At 59.9% G+C, this 22,887-nt stretch overlaps 1 long non-coding RNA gene across 6 annotated transcripts; it reads left to right on the forward strand.

Moving 5' to 3' along the window:
• The first annotated feature begins 11,798 nt into the window (after window positions 1–11,798).
• LOC148219980 (uncharacterized) lies at window positions 11,799–19,395 on the forward strand. Of its 6 annotated transcripts, none has more exons than XR_015799212.1 (3): window positions 11,799–11,819; window positions 15,778–18,496; window positions 18,751–19,395. It is a non-coding gene; the product is annotated as an uncharacterized LOC148219980 (long non-coding RNA). The 6 variants fall into 6 exon arrangements; XR_015799214.1 differs by lacking the exon at window positions 11,799–11,819 and adding an exon at window positions 12,971–12,989; XR_015799213.1 differs by lacking the exon at window positions 11,799–11,819 and adding an exon at window positions 13,044–13,062.
• The last annotated feature ends 3,492 nt before the right edge of the window (window positions 19,396–22,887 follow it).

The following is a 22,887-nucleotide window of genomic DNA, read 5'->3' on the forward strand; positions in this document are numbered from 1 at the left end:
GAGTTCCACGCCCGTGTCGCCGAGGGAGAGGGGCACCGCTGGCTGGGGACTCCCTGCCGACACGGACAGAAGCCGAAGCAAAAGCCCCGGTGCCATTGGCGGCCCCTCCCCAGCGGGCCGGGCTCCGCATGGGCCCACGGCCCCGCGCGGTATCGGGTCAGCCCGCTCCCCCGTCTTCGTCGCGCCCGCCCCCGACTTCGGCACCCGGGCCCGGCTCCTGGCATCAGCGCGTCATTACCCCGCGCCGTCCCGCCCCCCGCGCATCATCGCGGGGGTGCGGCGGCCCGTCCCGGGGGCGGTGCCCGGGGCGGATCCTGGGGCCGTGCCGGGGTGGTGCCGGGGGCGTTCCCGGGCGCGGTGCCGGGGCAGTTCCGGGGGCGGGACACGATGGCGGCGTGCCCGGTGCTGGAGCGGTCCGTGCTGGAGCCAGGCGCCGGCCGGGCTGAGCAGCGGTGGGCGGGCGCGCGCGGCCCCCGAACCCCGGTGTTCCTGTGCGCGGGCTGTGGCGGCCCGGGCGTGACACCTCGAGGTGGGCGTGCAGTGCCATGGAGGGCAGCTGAATCCTGCGACCCCGGCACGTCCCCGCGGTCAGTGCCGCCATCCCTCCCTCCCTCCCTCCCGCTGCAGGTGCGGCTGCCAGCGTCGCCATGCACACAGAGCACAAGGTCTCTGAGCTCCTCGGCGAGTGCAGATGGTGAGGGCCAGTCCTGGCTGAGCACAGTCCCGGGACAGCCGGGCATTCCCAGGGAAGGCGCTGAGGACAAGCCCAGTAAAGGGCCCAGCCAGAGTGCTTGTGTGCCCCCCCGGAGGCCCTGGAACACATTCCGCATATGGGATAAGGCGGAGGGGTTTCTCACAAGGACATGTCCTGATAGACAAGGGGAATGGCCTTAGGATGAAGGAAAACAGGTTTAGATTAAATATCAGGAAGGAATTGTTCTCTGGGAGGGTGGGCAGGCCCTGGCACAGGGTGCCCAGAGAAGCTCTGGCTGCTCCTGGATCCCTGGAAGTGTGCAAGGCCGGGCTGGACACTAGTGCTTGGAGCAATCTGGGATAGTGGAAGGTGTCCCTGCCCAGGGCAGGGGGTGGCACTGGATGAGCTGTAAGGTCCCTTCTGCAGATTCTGAAGTTATTGCTGAGATCCATCAGCCTGAGGAGCTCATAATTTACACTGTGTAAAGCAAGAATGAATGCTTAGAAGAACTCTAATGCCTGATTTTTTTTTTTTTATTTTTTTTTTTTTTTTTTTAGAAAAGGGTTGGGGAGGGGTGCTTCCTTTTATTTTCTTCTGAATAAATGTTATTTCTTACTTGCAGCATGGTAGAAACCTTATTCTGCTCTGGCTGCTCGAGGACACTTGGCAGGATCTACAAGTGTACCTCAAGGCATCTCGACTAGAGGAGAGATTTGTTCTGTTTCAGTGTTGACTCTGTTGAAAGGTAAATGCAGACTGTTTCTGGGTCAGGCTACTTCCCATAGTGGCAATAAAGGGTCAAAGCAGTGACGGAACTGCTTCTGCTGTGTGTCCAGTACTTGCACTGGGAAAACTGGGAGCACTGGCAGGGACACTGGAAGAACTGTGAGGGAAGTGGGAAGGTTGGAAGGCACGCTGGGAAGAAACTAGGGGCACAGGGAGGACACTGGGACTCCTGGGAGTGGTCCTGCCATTGAGAAGGACACAAAAATGTCAAAGTCATCCCAGTGCTACAGGACACTCCAGAAGCCATGAAGACACGAAACAGGGCCCCCGGGGCCATCCAGGACCACTCCAAGGGCAAGCAGAGTTCTAGGTGGTGCCAGCTTTGGTCTGGGAGAAATCCTGCGCCAATTGGAATTTTAGCAGGCAGAAGCCCAGTTCCTGGAACAGGGACCTGTACACAAACTGTGGTCCTTTTCCCTGAAAAACAAAATTGACCCTCCCAGTTTCCTGATGGCAGTTTGGAGGAGGCAGTTGGCACTCAAAGAGCAGGCTAGGTTTGTAAACGGTGGCAGGATCCTGATCCATCTCTCGGTGCTCAATTGCTCCTGCATTCATCCCTTACTTGGCGTTCGATTGCTATTGCCTGCCGATCAGTTCGATCGGTGATCGAGCGTGGTTGTCAATCGATTAGATCGGCGGTCGATTGCTAATGCACACTGTTTGCACGCTCGTTGCACACCCTTTGCACTCATACAGAGGCAGGAGGTTTCTCAGTTTTGGTCGGGGTTTTTTGGGGCGTTCATTCAGGGGGATTTTTGGAAGGATTGGGACGCTCCTTTATTCCATCCGTTGCCTGTCTCCCAAGCTCCACCTTGTGGGCAGCGCGCGGTACTGCGCGCGTGCCTCTCCCAAGATGGCGGCTCAGGTGCCGCTCCCCCGACCTTCTAACTCTGGCTGCAAAAGAAGGGTGGCACAGCAAGGAGCTCTAGTGGGATGCCGACACCGATCCCACGGGTGCGATTTTCGGTGGCGTTTCCAACCGTGTGGACATCTCCTTCAGCCCGGTGCAGCCTGGGGAAGAGGGACGGGGCCGCCAGCGAAGGTCCCAGCCCAGCTCAGGCAGGGCGGGGTGCCGGGGCAGGCTTGGGGCGGAGCCGGGGCTTGGCGAGGCAGGACACAGAGGTACCGGGGACGGGACCGGGCGGGACTGCTCTCTCCTTCTGTGATCCCATGCCTCAGGGTGTCAAAGGCTGGAAAGAAGGAAGATTTGACAAAGAGCTCAATATCACGCTTGAAATTTTTGGGAAAACTGGAGGAAACTTTTCCGTGGAGTAATTGTGTAAGTCACGAGTGAACATTGAGAACTGTAGTTTTGAAGATGTGATTTTGGGTTCAGTCCATTTCTGTAGGAGAATAGTTTGTAAGGATAGTGCAGAAGGCACTAGTTCCCAATGAGTTACAGCTGTACTGATTACCAAGGAGTGGAAACAGCCTTGCCTGCCCAGTGAGGTTGGTTGTTATAAAAGAGTGGGTCAGCTGGCTGCCAGTTTCACTAAGCACAGCTCCGGTTGGAGGTGGAGAGCCTGCTGCAGTGTGGGATGGAGTCTGCTGGCTGTGCTGTGAGGAGGAAGGGACATGTGGCCCTGCAAGGGACGGGCAAGCTGGGTGGGGGGGACCCGGGCCGGGCAAGCCCGGGGGGGGGGCCCAGGCCAGGCGGGCCGGGCAAGCTGGCGGGGGCGGCCCCGGGCAAGTCGTGGGAGTGGCCGCGATCCTGCTGGGGATGGCGCACATGGGCATGGCCCGGCCCCTCAGGGTCCTACCCGGAGCCGGCCCCCGGGTGACACTGTGGCTTTGCAGGGCTGGAGAACTTGGTGTCCGCCGCCAAGACGCTGCCGTTGCCCCACGTGTACGATGTCGTGGAGGGACACGTGAAAATTTCCGTGGAATGTGCTGAGATATTCAAACTTCTCAATGCAGAAAGGAAGCCTGAAAGTGAAATAAGTTGCATATGGGGGTTGTAATTCAGGGACTAGCAGCTGCAATCCCAACAATCTCACGCTGGAGAAGAACCAAGAAAAGGTCGCCAAGGAATGGGCACAGCCCCCAAGGCTGCCAGAGCTCCAGGAGCGTTTGGACAATACCCTCAGGGGTGCCCAGGGTGGGATTGTTGGGGTGTCTGTGCAGGGCCGATTGTTGGACTGGATGATCTTTGTGGGTCCTTTCCAGCTCAGGAAATTCAGCGGTTCTGTGAATAAATGCTTTGTGGTGGGAGATCAATAGAAGCAGTTAAAAAAGCAAAACTAAAGTAAGCTAGTGAAAGTAAATGTTTTTAGATACCTCTCTTATACATCAGTATTCCTCAGATGCCATTGGTAAAGTTGACCTCATTTTTCTCATTTCAGCTGGGCACGATTAGTCCTCATCAGAATATGATGAATGAACAAAGAGTTCAACAGCTTTTCACTGTGAATGCTGGTGCAGCATTGCTAACTGCTTGCAATGTAGTATGGCATTGCATGTCTTTTTAACCATCACTTGCTGTTCTTTGCCTTTCAGTATTGTTTTTGTCTGTGTCATGTTCAGTGACAGCCTTTGCTCAATATCCTATTGCTGACAGGGGCTGATGTTTGTAATGGGCACAGCCCCGATGCTGTACGGCTTCTGGATTCTTCTGGAAGGAATTAATTATGAGACTGGAACAGCCCCAATGTTTTCTTCCAGCATATTTCATTTTTTGTTCTCCACTTGGGAGCAACCATCACTTGAAGCATTGGTTTCTTGAAACTACATGCTCTCAGAAGTGATCTTTTCCAAGAGGAAGCATTAATTTGGGAGAGAATCTAGAAGTTAATGTCACTTTCATATGTGGAAGCTTTCCTCTTGGAGGGGGGTTATTCTTTTTCTTAATGGCGGTTGTTACTGTTTGCTCAGGTAATAATTTCAAGTCAGATATTAACTTACTTTTCTGTCCTGCAGATGCTGTTAATCTTTCAAGCTCTGGAAGCCATTTTACTGAGGACAGCCAGCGACCTCTCACATTTTTCTGTTGTGGGAATGAACATTGTCAAAAAGTTGATTAATTCCTATGTGAAACTGATCTATGCTGCTTTGTATTCTGAAAATTGCAAGTAAGTCTTCTTGGTGACCTGGTGGAGGATCTCTGCCAATTGGTCTGGAGGGACTGGACATCGCAAAATTCATCTTGACTTATTGCTAATAATCTCCTTTTATTTAATAATCCTTTTCCACTTGTCATAAAATAATTGCCTGTGGCAGTCTTTGGAAAGTGGAAGCTCTGATACATCAGACAATCCAGTGCTGTAGGATACTTTCCTGAAGCTGTGGTTTTCATCAGTTGGGCCTGTCCTAGTGAGAGGTTTAAGGTGGTATCTCTGGCAAATTCAGTGGAACAGAATGAACTGCTCTCAGGGAAAAGCTGAATTGTTTTGTAAAGTATATTTTCGGGATAAACCAGAGCTAATCTATAGTATTCAGAAAGGACGTTTTAGGGCGGAATCTGAGGTGATTTCTGAGGGACAGAATGAAGTTGTCGCAGGGGAAAGCTGAGTTACTGTGCAGTGGATTTTGTGGGCTTCAAGATGAGGTATCCTGTGTTTCACTGAGGGAGAAGCAGGAGCTGTGAATTGTGCTGAGGGCCATGGGGACACCGAGGGAGATGCAGGTGCCGCGAGTGAGGTTCGGGTGTCTTGAGGAACACGGAGGGGCCAAGTGTCTGTGCGAGTGTGGCTGAGCGAGAGGGAGGTGCCTGACTGCGTGTGTGCTGGGTGACCTCCCTGTAAGCAGGGCTGGGTCTTTGCTTTGCTGCCCTTGGCCTTTTGCCACTGTTGCTGCTTTGGCTGGCTGGAGAGCGGGGCGACCCTATAAAAGGACAGTGAGAGCCCCAGTGTGTGCAGGCCAGGGGGGAAATGGAGCTCCCCCAGGCCACCCTGTAAGCAGGGCAGGGCCTTTTGCCCACGGCCCTTGGCTTTGTGCCTTGGCCACCCCTGAAGCCCCTCAGCATTTTTAGGCCTTTATGGCCTCCCTGCAGCCCCCCTGGGGCAGGCGTGAAGCTTTGGTCTCCTGCTCAGCGGAGGCAGGGCCCCCACAGGCCCTGTGAGCAGTGACAAAAGCAGTTATCTGTGTTTAAGGTCTGAGTTTCTGGTGCAACACTGAGCATCCATTACTGTTGGTTTGTTTTAGGCTTGGACTTGTATAAAGGTGAGACTCCCCCCTCACCAATGGGCCAAGAGAGATGGTTTTCTGCAGTCCTGAGAACTTAGGAAGTATTCCAGGAGTCTGTGATGAAGCCTTGATCTTTTCCTGTTTGGACATGCCATTCAGGAAGAGGTGAGTAGCTATGGTGATTTGAGGAGGTAAGGTGGATTGGTGTGGGTCCACTCATGGTTGAGCAATGCCACATCACCTTGTCCCCCCCTCAGCCACGCATAGCCTGTGATGACGGCGTCAGGCTCTGCATGTGGCCGAATCCTGTGGCCCGAGAGTGCAGGCATTTTCAGGAGATGGTGAGCATCAAAACTGTCAGGCTTTGGCTGATGGTGCTCCTGAGATAATGCACTAATATTTGATTTCGTTAATTGCAGTTGACATCAGTGACAGCAGCGCTTTGAGAGCACGGAATTGCCAGAGGATGAGATGGCCTTCCTTCACACCTGCCATGGGCTCACATCCCCTGATGTCCGTGAGATAAGTGGAGGGCTTCCACCCACAGGGGGGATGGAAGTGGGATGTGGGGTCAGGACTCTTTGGACGAGGTTTTTGAGTCAGGTTTGGAGACGAGGATGTCTAAGCTGAGTCCCCTTTGGCCATATGTAGCGTAGATCTGAAGATGCTGAGGTGCACAGGGCAGAGCGGCCCTGGTGTTTGTTGTGTCATTTGTCTATCGTGCAGTGTGTGTCTCGTGTGGCATGTCTTTTCCCTTTGCCCTTCAAGGTTCTTTTTGGAAACTCTGACATCATTCTTAGCATCTCTCATTGCTGCTTTCCTCTGCCTGGCACTGTTACAATCAAACCTTTGACCCAAGGGATTGGACAGGTATTAGAATCTGACTGGATGCTTCTCAAGAGAGATGAGATGTCTTTTTTTAAGGTCTTGTTCTGTGCACTGTAGAGATGCCTTGTACTGGATTAGGACTTGTAGAAGTGTGAAGATAGGTAGAGGATTCTGAGCGTAGGGGGTCTCGGGCATCCAACCTTTTGGGTCTTGGAATAAATCGTTCTGTTAGCATCTTCTTCCAGCTGGCTTCTCTGAGCCTCATCAGGTCAGCGTTGCTCTCATCTCGGCCGTGCCCTTCCTCGTTCTCTCGGTTCTTGCGGTCGCTCTTCTGAATGAGTTTTCTCTTGCTGTTGCGTCCCCTTGTTTGTCATCCCCTGTGTCAGAGGTGTTTGTGCGTCTGGCCTGAGGTCGCTCTTCCCTGCTGCACCGTAAATTCACCTCACGATTGTCGGCAAATAGCACGATTACTATTGACACCATCTCAACACGTCATACAGGTAAAGGAGCGGACCAGATCGGCAGTCACCGAAGCTCGTAGACCTAGGGATCCAAATGACATCCTAAATGCACTAAATCCAGATATGCTCACCGGATCAGGGGTATTTAGTAACTGACGTTCAACTTAATTGAACGCATTGGGAACACATCATTTGTCTGCACGTTTAGCCAGACAGGCTTTTAATGTCGTTCCAGATTCTCAACCACGTACTCTTTATTCAGCTGTTCAACAAGGAATAACAGAACCTTTATACCAATTTTATTCATTGCTTATGGGCAGCTTGAAGCAATCAGAATGATTTAACCGACAAGGCGTGACAAAAAACATTCAAGTTAGTGGCATTTGAAAAGGCTATTTCCAAAACAAAACCTTTGTTGATTACTTTGGGTAAAGATGCTGATGTAACAGAAACGATCTACTGTAGCAGATACGGCTACTAGAGCATCTCAGTCCCAACAAGGACAAGTTGTCGCCAATGCCGTAGCAGAGGCCATAAAACCAGCCACAAATTTACTTGCTGCTGCAGTAAGCAAAATAGGCCAAACACCAAAGTCAGGACCTTCAAAGACACGAGGCGCATGTTAGCGATGTGGGGCAAAGGGACATTTCAAAAAGACACGCCAAGCGTCAGTACGGTGCGATAGATGTCAAAAAGGCAACCGTTCCGCAGCCGCCCGTCGGTCCGCAAAAAACGGATTACAAAGCGCAAAGAGCCGCCGTGCGGTGAAACAAGCAGTCGGCCCAACGCTGTCCAACAACTTGACCCACCAGCGACCACAGCGAGCTTGGCAATCGATTCGGCAGCAGCAGTAGCCGTTACTCTTATCAATCAAACTGCGTATCAAATTCCAACAGGTGTCACCAGAGCAATATACGCCTCAGACAGCGCACTTGCGGCATTATTAACTGGAAAATCTTCTGCTGGACTTGCAGGACTCATCGTCCTCCCAGGTGTAATCGATGCTGACTACACCGGAGAGATTCAAGTGCGTGCCTACACTTTATCACCACCACTTCCTATTTCCAAGGCAACCAGAATTGCACAATTGATTCTATATTTAACAATTCCTACATAAGGGACATCTTCTGAACTCCACCACAGAGAGGAATTAAAGGCTTCGGATCCACTGGAGACACAGTAGTAAATTTAGTACAGCAAATGAAACAGAGACCAATGGTGAAAGCAACCTTACGATCTGGCACGGTTCAAAAAGAAGTCACCGTTATGCTAGATACAGGAGCTGATGTTAGCGTCATTTACAAAGAACGCTGGCCCAAAGATTGGTTTCTTCAACAAACTGTGCATGCAGTACAAGGCGTAATAGGGAATTCTATACCATAGGGAAGTGTCCATGCCATAGAAGTGAGATTTCCCGAAGGGCAAACAGCCACACAACGCCCATATGTCACGTCTTTACTTGGAAAGTCGGGCAAGCCGAGGTGGGGCCCTGGGCCGGGCAAGCAGGGGGGCGGGCCCCAGGGCCGCGCAAGCCGAGGGGGAGCCCGGGGACGGTCAAGCTGGGTGGGGGGTGCCTGGTCCGGGCAAGCCAGGCAAGCCGAGGTGGCTCCCCGAACGGGGGGGGGGGGGGCCGCGCCGGGGCGGGGGGCGGGCCCACGACCTGGGCAAGCCGATGGGGCGGTCCTGGGGCTGGGCAAGACGGGGGGGGCGGGCCTCGGGGCTGGGCAAGCCAGGCAATCCGAGGGGGCGCTCCGGGCTGGTCGTGCCGGGCAAGCCGAGGGAGAGCCCCGGTCCGGGCAAACCTGGTAAGCCGAGGGGGCGCCCCGAAGTGGGGGGGCCCCGCGCCGGGCTAGCTGGGGGGGGGGCGGGCCCCGGGTTCGGGCAAGCCGATGGGGCTGTCCCTGGGGCTGGGCAAAACGGGGGGGCGGGCCCCGTGGCCAGGCAATCCGACGGGGCGCTCCGGGATCGTCATGCAGAGCAAGCCGAGGGGACGCCCCGAAGGGGAGGGCCCGGCGCCGGTCATGCCGGGCAAGCCCGGCGGGGGACGGGCCCCGAGGCCGGGCAAAACGGGGGTCGCTCCGGGCTGGTCATGTCAGGGAAGCCGAAGGGGGGCCCCGGTCCGGGCAAGCCAGGCAAGCCGAGGGGCCGCCCCGAAGTTGGGGGGGGGGGGCTGCGCCGGGCAAGGTGGGGCGGGGGGCGGGCCCCGGGGCCGGGCAAGCCGATGGGGCGGTCCCTGGGGCTGGGCAAGACGGGGGGGGCGGGCCTCGGGGCTGGGCAAGCCAGGCAATCCGAGGGGGCGCTCCGGGCTGGTCAGGCCGGGCAAGCCGATGGGTGGGGGGGCCCCTGTCCAGGCAAGCCGGGGGGGGGCTCTGGGCTGGGCAAGTCGCGCGGGGGCTCCGTGCTGGTCATGCCAGGCAAGCCGAGGGGGGGCCCCGGTCCAGGCAAGCCTGGTAAGCCGAGGGGGCGCCCCGACGGGGGGGGGTCCCGCGCCGGGCCAGCTAGGGGGGGCGGGCCCGGGGGCTGGGCAAGCCGATGGGGCGGTCCCTGGGGCTGGGCAAGACGGGGGGACGGGCCTCGGGGCTGGGCAAGCCAGGCAATCCGAGGGGGCGCTCCGGGCTGGTCACGCCGGGAAGCCGAAGGGGGGGGGGGGGGGGGGCCCTGTCCAGGCAAGCCGGGGGGGGGGCTCCGGGCTGGTCATGCCGGGCAAGTTGGGCGGGGTGCCCGGTCCGAGTAAGCCTGGTAAGCCGAGGGGGCGCCCCGAAGTGGGGGGGCCCCGCGCCGGGCTAGCTGGGGGGGGGCGGGCCCCGGGTTCGGGCAAGCCGATGGGGCGGTCCCTGGGACTGGGCAAGACGGGGGGGCGGGCCTCGGGGCTGGGCAAGCCAGGCAATCCGAGGGGACGCTCCGGGCTGGTCATGCCGGGCAAGCCGAAGGGGGGGTTGCCCCGGGCCGGGCAAGCCGGGGCGGGGGGCCCCGGGGGGGGGGCAAGGCGAGCAAGCCGAGGGGCAGCCCCCGGCCGGGCAAGGCGGAGGGGAGAGCCCCAGGCCGGGCATGCCGGGGGCGGGGGGAGCCCGGGTTCGGGCAAGCCGATGGGGCGGTCCCTGGGGCTGGGCAAAACGGGGGGCGGGCCCCGTGGCCAGGCAATCCGACGGGGCGCTCCGGGATCGTCATGCAGAGCAAGCCGAGGGGACGCCCCGAAGGGGAGGGCCCGGCGCCGGTCATGCCGGGCAAGCCGGGCGGGGGACGGGCCACGAGGCCGGGCAAAACGGGGGTCGCTCCGGGCTGGTCATGTCAGGGAAGCCAAGGGGGGCCCCGGTCCGGGCAAGCCAGGCAAGCCGAGGGGGCGCCCCGAAGTTGGGGGGGGGGGGCTGCGCCGGGCAAGGTGGGGCGGGGGGCGGGCCCCGGGGCCGGGCAAGCCGATGGGGCGGTCCCTGGGGCTGGGCAAGCCGATGGGGCGGTCCCTGGGGCTGGGCAAGACGGGGGGGCGGGCCTCGGGGCTGGGCAAGCCAGGCAATCCGAGGGGACGCTCCGGGCTGGTCATGCCTGGCAAGCCGAAGTGGGGGAGCTCCTGTCCAGGCAAGCCGGGGGGGCGGCCCCGTCCGGGTAAGCCGGGGCGGGGGCTCCGTGCTGGGCATGCCAGGTAAGCCGAGGGGGGGCCCCGGGCGGGGCAAGCCTGGTAAGCCGAGAGGGCGCCCCGAAGTGGGGGGGCCCCGCGCCGGGCCAGCTGGGGGGGGCGGGCCTCGGGGCTGGGCAAGCCGATGGGGCGGTCCCTGGGGCTGGGCAAAACGGGGGGCGGGCCCCGTGGCCAGGCAATCCGACGGGGCGCTCCGGGATCGTCATGCAGAGCAAGCCGAGGGGACGCCCCGAAGGGGAGGGCCCGGCGCCGGTCATGCCGGGCAAGCCGGGAGGGGGCTCCGGGCCGGTCATGCCGGGCAAGTTGGGCGGGGGGCCTGGTCCGAGCAAGCCTGGTAAGCCGAGGGGGCGCCCCGAAGTGGGGGGGCCCCGCGCCGGGCTAGCTGGGGGGGGGCGGGCCCCGGGTTCGGGCAAGCCGATGGGGCGGTCCCTGGGGCTGGGCAAAACGGGGGGGCGGGCCCCGTGGCCAGGCAATCCGACGGGGCGCTCCGGGATCGTCATGCAGAGCAAGCCGAGGGGACGCCCCGAAGGGGAGGGCCCGGCGCCGGTCATGCCGGGCAAGCCGGGCGGGGGACGGGCCACGAGGCCGGGCAAAACGGGGGTCGCTCCGGGCTGGTCATGTCAGGGAAGCCAAGGGGGGCCCCGGTCCGGGCAAGCCAGGCAAGCCGAGGGGGCGCCCCGAAGTTCGGGGGGGGGGGCTGCGCCGGGCAAGGTGGGGCGGGGGGCGGGCCCCGGGGCCGGGCAAGCCGATGGGGCGGTCCCTGGGGCTGGGCAAGCCGATGGGGCGGTCCCTGGGGCTGGGCAAGACGGGGGGGCGGGCCTCGGGGCTGGGCAAGCCAGGCAATCCGAGGGGACGCTCCGGGCTGGTCATGCCTGGCAAGCCGAAGTGGGGGAGCTCCTGTCCAGGCAAGCCGGTGGGGCGGCCCCGTCCGGGTAAGCCGGGGCGGGGGCTCCGTGCTGGGTATGCCAGGCAAGCCGAGGGGGGGCCCCGGGCGGGGCAAGCCTGGTAAGCCGAGAGGGCGCCCCGAAGTGGGGGGGCCCCGCGCCGGGCCAGCTGGGGGGGGCGGGCCTCGGGGCTGGGCAAGCCGATGGGGCGGTCCCTGGGGCTGGGCAAAACGGGGGGCGGGCCCCGTGGCCAGGCAATCCGACGGGGCGCTCCGGGATCGTCATGCAGAGCAAGCCGAGGGGACGCCCCGAAGGGGAGGGCCCGGCGCCGGTCATGCCGGGCAAGCCGGGAGGGGGCTCCGGGCCGGTCATGCCGGGCAAGTTGGGCGGGGGGCCTGGTCCGAGCAAGCCTGGTAAGCCGAGGGGGCGCCCCGAAGTGGGGGGGCCCCGCGCCGGGCTAGCTGGGGGGGGGCGGGCCCCGGGTTCGGGCAAGCCGATGGGGCGGTCCCTGGGGCTGGGCAAAACGGGGGGGCGGGCCCCGTGGCCAGGCAATCCGACGGGGCGCTCCGGGATCGTCATGCAGAGCAAGCCGAGGGGACGCCCCGAAGGGGAGGGCCCGGCGCGGGTCATGCCGGGCAAGCCGGGCGGGGGACGGGCCCCGAGGCCGGGCAAAACGGGGGTCGCTCCGGGCTGGTCATGTCAGGGAAGCCAAGGGGGGCCCCGGTCCGGGCAAGCCAGGCAAGCCGAGGGGGCGCCCCGAAGTTGGGGGGGGGGGGGGCTACGCCGGGCAAGGTGGGGCGGGGGGCGGGCCCCGGGGCCGGGCAAGCCGATGGGGCGGTCCCTGGGGCTGGGCAAGACGGGGAGGCAGGCCTCGGGGCTGGGCAAGCCAGGCAATCCGAGGGGGCGCTCCGGGCTGGTCATGCCGGGCAAGCCGAAGGGTGGGGGGGCCCTGTCCAGGCATGCCGGGGGGGGGGGGGCTCCGGGCCGGTCATGCCGGGCAAGTTGGGCGGGGGCCCCGGTCCGGGCAAGCCTAAGGGGTTGCCCCGGGCCGGGCAATCCGGGGCGGGGGGCCCCGGGGGGGGCAAGGCGGGCAAGCCGGGGGGGGCGCTCTGGGCTGGTCAAGTCCCGCGGGGGCTCCGGGCTGGTCATGCCAGGCAAGCCGAGGAGGGGCCCCGGTCCAGGCAAGCCTGGTAAGCCCAGGGGGCGCCCCGAAGTGGGGGGGGCTCCGCGCCGGGCCAGCTGGGGGGGGGCGGGGCCCGGGGTTGGGCAAGCCGATGGGGCGGTCCCTGGGGCTGGGCAAGACGGGGGGGGCGGGCCTCGGCGCTGAGCAAGCCAGGCAATCCGAGGGGACGCTCCGGGCTGGTCATGCCGGGCAAGCCGAAGTGGGTGGCCGCTGTCCAGGCAAGCCGGGGGGGGCTCCGGGCAGGACATGCCGGGCAAGCAGGGCGGGGGCCCCGGTCCGGGCAATCCTAAGGGGTTGCCCCGGGCCGGGCAAGCCGAGGGGACGCTCCGGGCTGGTCATGCCTGGCAAGCCGAAGTGGGGGAGCTCCTGTCCAGGCAAGCCGGGGGGCGGCCCCGTCCGGGTAAGCCGGGGCGGGGGCTCCGTGCTGGGCATGCCAGGCAAGCCGAGGGGGGGCCCCGGGCGGGGCAAGCCTGGTAAGCCGAGGGGGCGCCCCGAAGTGGGGGGGCCCCACGCCGGGCCAGCTGGGGGGGGCGGGCCTCGGGGCTGGGCAAGCCGATGGGGCGGTCCCTGGTGCTGGGCAAGACGGGGGGGCGGGCCTCGGGGCTGGGCAAGCCAGGCAATCCGAGGGGACGCTCCGGGCTGGTCATGCCGGGCAAGCCGAAGGGGGGGTTGCCCCGGGCCGGGCAAGCCGGGGCGGGGGGCCCCGGGGGGGGCAAGGCGGGCAAGCCGAGGGGGAGCCCCGGTCCGGGCAAGCCTGGTAAGCCGAGGGGGCGCCCCGAAGTGGGGGGGGCCCCGCGCCGGGCCAGCTGGGGGGGGGCGGGCCCCGCGCCGGGCCAGCTGGGGGGGGGCGGGCCCCGGGGCTGGGCAAAACGATGGGGCGGTCCCTGGGGCTGGGTAAGCCGATGGGGCGGTCCCTGGGGCTGGGCAAGCCGATGGGGCGGTCCCTGGGGCTGGGCAAGACGGGGGGGGCGGGCCTCGGGGCTGGGCAAGCCAGGCAATCCGAGGGGACGCTCCGGGCAGGTCATGCCGGGCAAGCCGAAGGGGGGGTTGCCCCGGGCCGGGCAAGCCGGGGCGGGGGGCCCCGGGGGGGGCAAGGCGGGCAAGCCGAGGGGGAGCCCCGGTCCGGGCAAGCCTGGTAAGCCGAGGGGGCGCCCCGAAGTGGGGGGGGCCCCGCGCCGGGCCAGCTGGGGGGGGGCGGGCCCCGCGCCGGGCCAGCTGGGGGGGGGCGGGCCCCGGGGCTGGGCAAAACGATGGGGCGGTCCCTGGGGCTGGGTAAGCCGATGGGGCGGTCCCTGGGGCTGGGCAAGCCGATGGGGCGGTCCCTGGGGCTGGGCAAGACGGGGGGGCGGGTCTCGGGGCTGGGCAAGCCAGGCAATCCGAGGGGACGCTCCGGGCTGGTTATGCCGGGCAAGCCGAAGGGTGGGGGGGCCCCGGTCCGGGCAAGCCTGGTAAGCCGAGGTGGCGCCCCGAAGTGGGGGGGCTCCGCGCCAGGCCAGCGGGGGGAGCGGGCTTCGGGGCTGGGCAAGCCAGGCAATCCGAGGGGACGCTCCGGGCTGGTCATGCCGGGCAAGCCGAAGGGGGGGAGCCCTTGTGCAGGCAAGCCGGGGGGGGCTCCGGGGCGGTCATGCCGGGCAAGCAGGGCGGGGGGCCCCGGGGGGGCAAGGCGGGCAAGCCGAGGGGCGGCCCCGTTGCGGGCAAGGCCGGGGGGAGAGCCCCCGGCCGGGTATGCCGGGGGGGAGGGGGGAGCCCGGGTTCGGGCAAGCCGATGGGGCGGTCCCTGGGGCTGGGCAAGACGGGGGGGCAGGCCTCGGGGCTGGGCAAGCCGGGCAATCCGAGGGGGCGCTCCGGGCTGGTCACGCCAGGAAGCCGAAGGGGGGGGGGCCCTGTCCAGGCAAGCCGGGGGGGGGGCTCCGGGCCGGTCATGCCGGGCAAGTTGGGCGGGGGGCCCGGTCCGAGCAAGCCTGGTAAGCCGAGGGGCGCCCCGAAGTGAGGGGGCCCCACGCCGGGCTAGCTGGGGGGGGGGCGGGCCCCGGGGCTGGGCAAGCCGATGGGGCGGTCCCTGGGGCTGGGCAAGACGGGGGGGCGGGCCTCGGCGCTGAGCAAGCCAGGCAATCCGAGGGGACGCTCCGGGCTGGTCATGCCGGGCAAGCCGAAGTGGGTGGCCGCTGTCCAGGCAAGCCGGGGGGGGCTCCGGGCAGGACATGCCGGGCAAGCAGGGCGGGGGCCCCGGTCCGGGCAATCCTAAGGGGTTGCCCCGGGCCGGGCAAGCCGAGGGGCGGCCCCGTGCCGGGCAAGGCTGGGGGGAGAGCCCCAGGCCGGGCATGCCGGGGGGGGGGGGGGGGGGGGAGGGAGCCCGGGTTCGGGCAAGCCGATGGGGCGGTCCCTGGGGCTGGGCAAGACGGGGGGGCAGGCCTCGGGGCTGGGCAAGCCGTGATGGGGGGCCCCAGGCTTGGCTACACGAATGGGGGGCGGGGGGACGGTCCCGGGCCGGGCAAGGCGGGGGGGGACGGTCCCAGGCCGGGCAAGGCGGGGGTGGGGGACGGTCCCGGGCCGGGCAAGGTGGTGGTGGGGGACGGTCCCGGGCCGGGAAAGGCGGGGGTGGGGGACGGTCCCGGGCCGGGCAAGGCGGGAGTGGGGGACGGTCCCGGGCCGGGCAAGGTGGGGGGGGACGGTCCCGGGCCGGGCAAGGCGGGGGTGGGGGACGGTCCCGGGCCGGGCAAGGTGGTGGTGGGGGACGGTCCCGGGCCGTGCAAGGCGGGGGTGGGGGACGGTCCCGGGCCGGGCAAGGCGGGAGTGGGGAACGGTCCCGGGCCGTGCAAGGTGGGGGTGGGGGACGGTCCCGGGCCGGGCAAGGCCGGGGGGGGACGGCCACCGGCTGGGCATGCTGGGATTGGGGGCCCCAGGCCGGGAAAGCCGGGCCGGGGGGCGCCCGGGGCCAGTCAAGCCTGGATGGGTGGCCCCGGGCCTGGCAAGGCGGGCAAGCCGGGGTGTGGGGCCCCGGGCCGGGCAAGGTGGGCAAGCCGGGGGGGGGGGCCCCGGGCCGGATGGGCCGGGCAAGCAGGCGGGGGCGGCCCCGGGCAAGTCGTGGGAGTGGCCGCGATCCTGCTGGGGATGGCGCACATGGGCATGGCCCGGCCCCTCAGGGTCCTACCCGGAGCCGGCCCCCGGGTGACACTGTGGCTTTGCAGGGCTGGAGAACTTGGTGTCCGCCGCCAAGACGCTGCCGTTGCCCCACGTGTACGATGTCGTGGAGGGACACGTGAAAATTTCCGTGGAATGTGCTGAGATATTCAAACTTCTCAATGCAGAAAGGAAGCCTGAAAGTGAAATAAGTTGCATATGGGGGTTGTAATTCAGGGACTAGCAGCTGCAATCCCAACAATCTCACGCTGGAGAAGAACCAAGAAAAGGTCGCCAAGGAATGGGCACAGCCCCCAAGGCTGCCAGAGCTCCAGGAGCGTTTGGACAATACCCTCAGGGGTGCCCAGGGTGGGATTGTTGGGGTGTCTGTGCAGGGCCGATTGTTGGACTGGATGATCTTTGTGGGTCCTTTCCAGCTTAGGAAATTCAGCGGTTCTGTGAATAAATGCTTTGTGGTGTAAACAACTCTTAGTAATTTAATATGGTTTTGGGTTTGTGGGTTTTTTGTTGTTTTTTTTTTTTTTTTTTTTCCTGGAAGTAGCAGTGGCAGAAGCACCTACCAAGTGCCAGATGCTCTCTTCTGTTTGTGGGTGTTACTGGCTTTAGTGACACACACAACCAATAGTCCTGTGTAAATCAGGCTGTTAGGGTTCTTTAAGTGTTATCAAAATATCTTTTAGGAAATAAGGAGATCAATAGAAGCAGTTAAAAAAGCAAAACTAAAGTAAGCTAGTGAAAGTAAATGTCTTTAGATACCTCTCTTATACATCAGTATTCCTCAGATGCCATTGGTAAAGTTGACCTCATTTTTCTCATTTCAGCTGGGCACGATTAGTCCTCATCAGAATATGATGAATGAACAAAGAGTTCAACAGCTTTTCACTGTGAATGCTGGTGCAGCATTGCTAACTGCTTGCAATGTAGTATGGCATTGCATGTCTTTTTAACCATCACTTGCTGTTCTTTGCCTTTCAGTATTGTTTTTGTCTGTGTCATGTTCAGTGACAGCCTTTGCTCAATATCCTATTGCTGACAGGGGCTGATGTTTGTAATGGGCACAGCCCCGATGCTGTACGGCTTCTGGATTCTTCTGGAAGGAATTAATTATGAGACTGGAACAGCCCCAATGTTTTCTTCCAGCATATTTCATTTTTTGTTCTCCACTTGGGAGCAACCATCACTTGAAGCATTGGTTTCTTGAAACTACATGCTCTCAGAAGTGATCTTTTCCAAGAGGAAGCATTAATTTGGGAGAGAATCTAGAAGTTAATGTCACTTTCATATGTGGAAGCTTTCCTCTTGGAGGGGGGTTATTCTTTTTCTTAATGGCGGTTGTTACTGTTTGCTCAGGTAATAATTTCAAGTCAGATATTAACTTACTTTTCTGTCCTGCAGATGCTGTTAATCTTTCAAGCTCTGGAAGCCATTTTACTGAGGACAGCCAGCGACCTCTCACATTTTTCTGTTGTGGGAATGAACATTGTCAAAAAGTTGATTAATTCCTATGTGAAACTGATCTATGCTGCTTTGTATTCTGAAAATTGCAAGTAAGTCTTCTTGGTGACCTGGTGGAGGATCTCTGCCAATTGGTCTGGAGGGACTGGACATCGCAAAATTCATCTTGACTTATTGCTAATAATCTCCTTTTATTTAATAATCCTTTTCCACTTGTCATAAAATAATTGCCTGTGGCAGTCTTTGGAAAGTGGAAGCTCTGATACATCAGACAATCCAGTGCTGTAGGATACTTTCCTGAAGCTGTGGTTTTCATCAGTTGGGCCTGTCCTAGTGAGAGGTTTAAGGTGGTATCTCTGGCAAATTCAGTGGAACAGAATGAACTGCTCTCAGGGAAAAGCTGAATTGTTTTGTAAAGTATATTTTCGGGATAAACCAGAGCTAATCTATAGTATTCAGAAAGGACGTTTTAGGGCGGAATCTGAGGTGATTTCTGAGGGACAGAATGAAGTTGTCGCAGGGGAAAGCTGAGTTACTGTGCAGTGGATTTTGTGGGCTTCAAGATGAGGTATCCTGTGTTTCACTGAGGGAGAAGCAGGAGCTGTGAATTGTGCTGAGGGCCATGGGGACACCGAGGGAGATGCAGGTGCCGCGAGTGAGGTTCGGGTGTCTTGAGGAACACGGAGGGGCCAAGTGTCTGTGCGAGTGTGGCTGAGCGAGAGGGAGGTGCCTGACTGCGTGTGTGCTGGGTGACCTCCCTGTAAGCAGGGCTGGGTCTTTGCTTTGCTGCCCTTGGCCTTTTGCCACTGTTGCTGCTTTGGCTGGCTGGAGAGCGGGGCGACCCTATAAAAGGACAGTGAGAGCCCCAGTGTGTGCAGGCCAGGGGGGAAATGGAGCTCCCCCAGGCCACCCTGTAAGCAGGGCAGGGCCTTTTGCCCACGGCCCTTGGCTTTGTGCCTTGGCCACCCCTGAAGCCCCTCAGCATTTTTAGGCCTTTATGGCCTCCCTGCAGCCCCCCTGGGGCAGGCGTGAAGCTTTGGTCTCCTGCTCAGCGGAGGCAGGGCCCCCACAGGCCCTGTGAGCAGTGACAAAAGCAGTTATCTGTGTTTAAGGTCTGAGTTTCTGGTGCAACACTGAGCATCCATTACTGTTGGTTTGTTTTAGGCTTGGACTTGTATAAAGGTGAGACTCCCCCCTCACCAATGGGCCAAGAGAGATGGTTTTCTGCAGTCCTGAGAACTTAGGAAGTATTCCAGGAGTCTGTGATGAAGCCTTGATCTTTTCCTGTTTGGACATGCCATTCAGGAAGAGGTGAGTAGCTATGGTGATTTGAGGAGGTAAGGTGGATTGGTGTGGGTCCACTCATGGTTGAGCAATGCCACATCACCTTGTCCCCCCCTCAGCCACGCATAGCCTGTGATGACGGCGTCAGGCTCTGCATGTGGCCGAATCCTGTGGCCCGAGAGTGCAGGCATTTTCAGGAGATGGTGAGCATCAAAACTGTCAGGCTTTGGCTGATGGTGCTCCTGAGATAATGCACTAATATTTGATTTCGTTAATTGCAGTTGACATCAGTGACAGCAGCGCTTTGAGAGCACGGAATTGCCAGAGGATGAGATGGCCTTCCTTCACACCTGCCATGGGCTCACATCCCCTGATGTCCGTGAGATAAGTGGAGGGCTTCCACCCACAGGGGGGATGGAAGTGGGATGTGGGGTCAGGACTCTTTGGACGAGGTTTTTGAGTCAGGTTTGGAGACGAGGATGTCTAAGCTGAGTCCCCTTTGGCCATATGTAGCGTAGATCTGAAGATGCTGAGGTGCACAGGGCAGAGCGGCCCTGGTGTTTGTTGTGTCATTTGTCTATCGTGCAGTGTGTGTCTCGTGTGGCATGTCTTTTCCCTTTGCCCTTCAAGGTTCTTTTTGGAAACTCTGACATCATTCTTAGCATCTCTCATTGCTGCTTTCCTCTGCCTGGCACTGTTACAATCAAACCTTTGACCCAAGGGATTGGACAGGTATTAGAATCTGACTGGATGCTTCTCAAGAGAGATGAGATGTCTTTTTTTAAGGTCTTGTTCTGTGCACTGTAGAGATGCCTTGTACTGGATTAGGACTTGTAGAAGTGTGAAGATAGGTAGAGGATTCTGAGCGTAGGGGGTCTCGGGCATCCAACCTTTTGGGTCTTGGAATAAATCGTTCTGTTAGCATCTTCTTCCAGCTGGCTTCTCTGAGCCTCATCAGGTCAGCGTTGCTCTCATCTCGGCCGTGCCCTTCCTCGTTCTCTCGGTTCTTGCGGTCGCTCTTCTGAATGAATTTTCTCTTGCTGTTGCGTCCCCTTGTTTGTCATCCCCTGTGTCAGAGGTGTTTGTGCGTCTGGCCTGAGGTCGCTCTTCCCTGCTGCACAGTGTGCGTGTAAAAGGATAAGTACTGGGGACTTGAAATTTGTAATGCAGAGTATATTTGGATTCTGGATGGTTTTCCTAGGTAGAAACAAGGCCTCTGGAGCTGTGCAGGACTTTAACCTTTGTCGTAACTTCCTTTCAGATGCAGATGGTTTAAATCAGAAGCAGAGCGCCCCATTGTGGGTGAGGGGGTTGCCCCAAGCAGGTCGGTGACTGTTTGTCCTCGCCGGGGAAGCATAAGTGGTGGCTGTGTTACAGCACTGTTCTTTCTCTTTATTTTTAGGAAGTGATGCTGGATATCAGCTGTCAGGTGGAAGTGGGCAAGGTGAGCAGTGACAGAAGCAGTTATTTGTGGTAAAGGTCTCAATTTCTGGTGCAAGTCTAAGCATCCGTTACTGTTGGTGTGTTTTAGGCATTGCACTTTTATTAAGGTGAGACCCCTCCTCGCTAAGAAAAGTGGTTTTGCACTGTCCTGAGAACTCGGGAAGTATTCCAGGAGCCTGTGATGAAGCCTTGACCTTTTCCTGTTTAAAGATGCCATCCAGGTAACCTTCAGGAATGGGTAAGGAGCTGTGGTGAGTTGGGGAGGTAGGGTGGAGTAGTGTGGGTGCACTCAAGTTTGAGCAATGTCGCATCACCTTGTCCCCCCCTCAGCCACGCATACCCTGTGATGACGGCGTCAGGCTCTGCGTGTGGCCAAAGCGTGCGGCCCTCCAGTGTTGTCAGGAGATGGTGAGTGGCAGAATTGTCATGTTTTGGCTGATGGTGCTGCTCAGATCATACACTGATGGTTGATTTCATTTATAGCGGCTGACATGAGTGACAGCAGCCTGGTGAGAACATGAAATTGCAGAAGATGAGGTGGCCTCCCTTTACAACTGCCGTGGGTTCTCATCTTCGGACGTCGGAGAGATAAGTCAAGGGCTTCCGCCCACAGGGAGGATGAAAGCGGGATGTGGATTCGGGACTCTGCGGGAGGGTTTTTGAGCCAGCTTTGGAGATGGGGGTGTCCAAGATGTGTGCCCTTTGGCCATATAAAGGGTAAGTCCTGTAATGCTGACGTGCGCAGGGCAGAGCGGTCCTGGTGTTTGTCGTGTCATTTGTCTATCGTGCAGTGTGTGTCTTTAGTGTGTCTCGTGTGGCATGTCTTTTGCCTTTGACCTTCGAGGGGCTTATTGGGACCTCTAGCATCATTCTTAGCATCTGTATTCCCACCTTTCCTGTCCCTGCGCCGGTGCCATCAAACCTTTGAGTCGGGAGCTAGGACAGGCATCAGAATCTCATCTCTCTTTAGAAGCATCCAATCAGAAGTGTTTTACTGTCTTATTCTGAGCTGCCATTGACAGCTGTGCACTGCTGAGATCCATTTTTAGTGGAGTAGGACTTGCAGGAGTGTGAAGATAGGTAGAGGATTCTGAGCATAGGATTCTCAGGCATCCATCTTTGCGGTTCTTGGAATGAATCGTCCTGTTAGCATCTTGTTCCTGCCGGCTTCTCTGAGCCTCATCAGGTCAGCGTCGCTCTCATCTCGACCGTGTCCTTCCTCGTTCTCTCTGTGCTTGCAGTCGCTCTTCTGAATGAGTTTTCTCTTGCTGTTGCGTCCCCTTGTTTGTCATCCCCTGTGTCAGAGGCGTTTGCGTGTGTGGCCTGGGATCGTTCTGCCCTGCTGCGCAGTGTGGGAGTGGGGGTAAAAGCATAAATGCTGGGGACTTGAAATTTGTAATGCAGAGTATATTTGGATTCTGGATGGTTTTCCTAGGTAGAAACAAGGCCTCTGGAGCTGTGCAGGGCTTTAACCTTTGTCATAACTTCCTTTCAGATGCAGATGGTTTAAATCAGAAGCAGAGCGCCCCATTGTGGGTGAGGGGGTTGCCCCAAGCAGGTCGGTGACTGTTTGTCCTCGCCGGGGAAGCATAAGTGGTGGCTGTGTTACAGCACTGTTCTTTCTCTTTATTTTTAGGAAGTGATGCTGGATATCAGCTGTCAGGTGGAAGTGGGCAAGGTGAGCAGTGACAGAAGCAGTTATTTGTGGTAAAGGTCTCAATTTCTGGTGCAAGTCTAAGCATCCGTTACTGTTGGTGTGTTTTAGGCATTGCACTTTTATTAAGGTGAGACCCCTCCTCGCTAAGAAAAGTGGTTTTGCACTGTCCTGAGAACTCGGGAAGTATTCCAGGAGCCTGTGATGAAGCCTTGACCTTTTCCTGTTTAAAGATGCCATCCAGGTAACCTTCAGGAATGGGTAAGGAGCTGTGGTGAGTTGGGGAGGTAGGGTGGAGTAGTGTGGGTGCACTCAAGTTTGAGCAATGTCGCATCACCTTGTCCCCCCCTCAGCCACGCATACCCTGTGATGACGGCGTCAGGCTCTGCGTGTGGCCAAAGCGTGCGGCCCTCCAGTGTTGTCAGGAGATGGTGAGTGGCAGAATTGTCGTGTTTTGGCTGATGGTGCTGCTCAGATCATACACTGATGGTTGATTTCATTTATAGCGGCTGACATGAGTGACAGCAGCCTGGTGAGAACATGAAATTGCAGAGGATGAGGTGGCCTCCCTTTACAACTGCCGTGGGTTCTCATCTTCGGACGTCGGAGAGATAAGTCAAGGGCTTCCGCCCACAGGGAGGATGAAAGCGGGATGTGGATTCGGGACTCTGCGGGAGGGGTTTTTGAGCCAGCTTTGGAGATGGGGGTGTCCAAGATGTGTGCCCTTTGGCCATATAAAGGGTAAGTCCTGTAATGCTGACGTGCGCAGGGCAGAGCGGTCCTGGTGTTTGTCGTGTCATTTGTCTATCGTGCAGTGTGTGTCTTTAGTGTGTCTCGTGTGGCATGTCTTTTGCCTTTGTCCTTCGAGGGGCTTATTGGGACCTCTAGCATCATTCTTAGCATCTGTATTCCCACCTTTCCTGTCCCTGCGCCGGTGCCATCAAACCTTTGAGTCGGGAGCTAGGACAGGCATCAGAATCTCATCTCTCTTTAGAAGCATCCAATCAGAAGTGTTTTACTGTCTTATTCTGAGCTGCCATTGACAGCTGTGCACTGCTGAGATCCATTTTTAGTGGAGTAGGACTTGCAGGAGTGTGAAGATAGGTAGCGGATTCTGAGCGTAGGGTTCTCGTGCATTCATCTTTGCCGTTCTTGGAATGAATCGTCCTGTTAGCGTCTTGTTCCTGCCGGCTTCTCTGAGCCTCATCAGGTCAGCGTCACTCTCATCTCGACCGTGTCCTTCCTCGTTCTCTCTGTGCTTGCAGTCGCTCTTCTGAATGAGTTTTCTCTTGCTGTTGCGTCCCCTTGTTTGTCATCCCCT

Source organism: Sturnus vulgaris, chromosome Z (genome assembly GCF_052056855.1).
Source record: "Sturnus vulgaris isolate bStuVul1 chromosome Z, bStuVul1.hap1, whole genome shotgun sequence".
NCBI classification, from domain to species: Eukaryota; Metazoa; Chordata; class Aves; order Passeriformes; family Sturnidae; genus Sturnus; species Sturnus vulgaris.